This window comes from Camellia sinensis, chromosome 7, assembly GCF_055761805.1.
Source record: "Camellia sinensis isolate YWXY chromosome 7, ASM5576180v1, whole genome shotgun sequence".
Classification (NCBI taxonomy): Eukaryota; Viridiplantae; Streptophyta; class Magnoliopsida; order Ericales; family Theaceae; genus Camellia; species Camellia sinensis.
Window position 1 is genome coordinate 153,109,272 of NC_138967.1, and position 2,209 is coordinate 153,111,480.

Consider the following 2,209-nt stretch of genomic DNA (forward strand, 5'->3'; position numbering starts at 1 on the left):
TGGGCTGTGTGTTCACCTCAAAAGTTTGGGCTGTGTGTTCAACTTTCAAAAACTGTGGGCTGTGTGTTCACCTCAAGAGTTTGGGCTACTTGTTCAGATTTCAAAAACTGTGAGCTGTGTGTTCAGATTACAAAGAGTTTGGGCTGTGTGTTCAAACTTTCAAAATTGTGGGCTGTGTGTTCATCATCAAAAGTTTGGGCAGCGTGTTCAACTTTCAAAAACTGTAGGCTGTGTGTTCACCATCAAAATGTGGGCTGTGTGTTCACAACAAAAGGTTTGAGTTGTGTGTTCAGATTTCAAAAATTCAAGTGCTAGAGCTGTGTGTTCAAAATGTAAACCGAATACTGTGTTATGAGCTGCGTGTTCAGAATGAGCAATGTGCTGATACAAACTGTGTTCAAAGTGAACAGATTACTGTGTTGACTATTTCACTGTTTCAAGCCAGAATGGCGATCAAAAGTACTCTCCTTGAATACCATTCCCCGTCAGAGTAAAGCGGTTTACCACCACTCACTCCATGAGGTGCTTTCTAAAGTGCCACTTTGTTTGTTTATTGTATTCCCTAAATGTCATGCTCTACATCGCTTGTGACATGTACTGTATCATCGCACTTGTTGCACTCATTTGCATCTTGTATTATCTCTTATTGTTTATCCTTTTACGCTGGGCAGCGTTTAGGATCGTGGTCCCTCGGGACTTAACTTAGGATGCGTGGAACGCGCTCCTGAGTTACCTGACCTCTTCTCACGATTTCAGCGTGGTTAGAGTGTTCCTTTCCTCACAGGATTTCAGTGTGTTTGGAATTTATCTCAGGTTGCATTGTGTACGCACCTGGGCGGTTGTTTTCGGACCTCTTCTCACGATTTCAGCGTGGTTTGAGTGCCCGTTTCCTCACACGATTTCAGCGTGTTTGGAATTTATCTCAGGTTGCGTTGTGTACGCACCTGGGCGGTTGTTTTCAGGCCTCCTCTCACGATTTCATCGTGGTTTGAGTGTCCCGTTTCCTCACACGATTTCAGCGTGTTTGGAATTTATCTCAGGTTGCGTTGTGTACGCACCTGGGCGATTGTTTTCGGACCTCTTCTCACGATTTCAGCGTGGTTTGAGTGCCCGTTTCCTCACACGATTTCAGCATGTTTGGAATTTATCTCGGGACGCGTGAAGCACGAGCCCGAGCGGTTATTTTCGCACCTCTTCTGACGATTTTAGCGTGGTTAGAGTGTCTCATTTCCTCACACGATTTCAGCTTGTTTGGAATTTGCTTACCTCTTCTCACGATTTCAGCGTGATTGGAGCCTCCCCTTCCTCACACGATTTTCAGTGTGTTTGGAATTTATCTTAGGTTGCGTGGAACGCGCTCCTGATTAATTTTCTTTGTTCTACCTCCACTCACGAGTCCAGCGTGGTTGGAGTATGTCACCCTTTGCATCTATTATACTCTCTGTTGCATCGCATCTTTTATCTATTGCATCATATCTGTTTTATCGTCTGGTCTAGGAGACCTTAAATCCCGCATCTTCATTCGCACTGTCTCGTGCACTCTCTGGTCTAGGAGACCTTAAATCCTCTAAAGGTGCAATTCCTTTGGTGTTTGTCGTGTTCGAACGACTTCCAATGGTCTGGTATAGCCATCTGCCTGTGTTAGCGGTGAGTTCCTAGGAGACCAACTGAGACGGTGGAAACTAGAGTTCGAATGGCTCATGCCTAGAACGCAAAGGTTCGGGATTTCCGAGACTAAAGTCTGGTTTAAATACCCAGGGGTGTATCCTCGGCTTGAAATCTGTATGGCAGCCCCATAGGTTGAGATAACATGTGTATGCGCCTCAATTCTGGATACTGAGCCAACCTAGTATGTCACCCTGTTAGAGAATAGGGAAAGCTGCAACCATAGCCAGAGAGAAAAGTAGTACCTCTGGTTCAACCAAGAAGAAGCGAAAGATCCCCAACATTGCTGAGGCACGATATTGTATGTACGGTTCATTTGAGGCTGGCACGACCAGATGAACCGGACAGGTATTGTATTCTCCGAGTGAAACATAGTGAGAATTGAATAATTCTCCGCATTCTTAAACTGCATGAAATGTAGTTGTTGCTTTGAATTCTTGCTTAAAACTGTTGCATCTATTGTGAATACTTGCTTCATTACAGCTTGCCGCTTTGCGTGATCATGAGTTTCATCTGGCTTTGTGCATATCTCTCTGCATTTTGC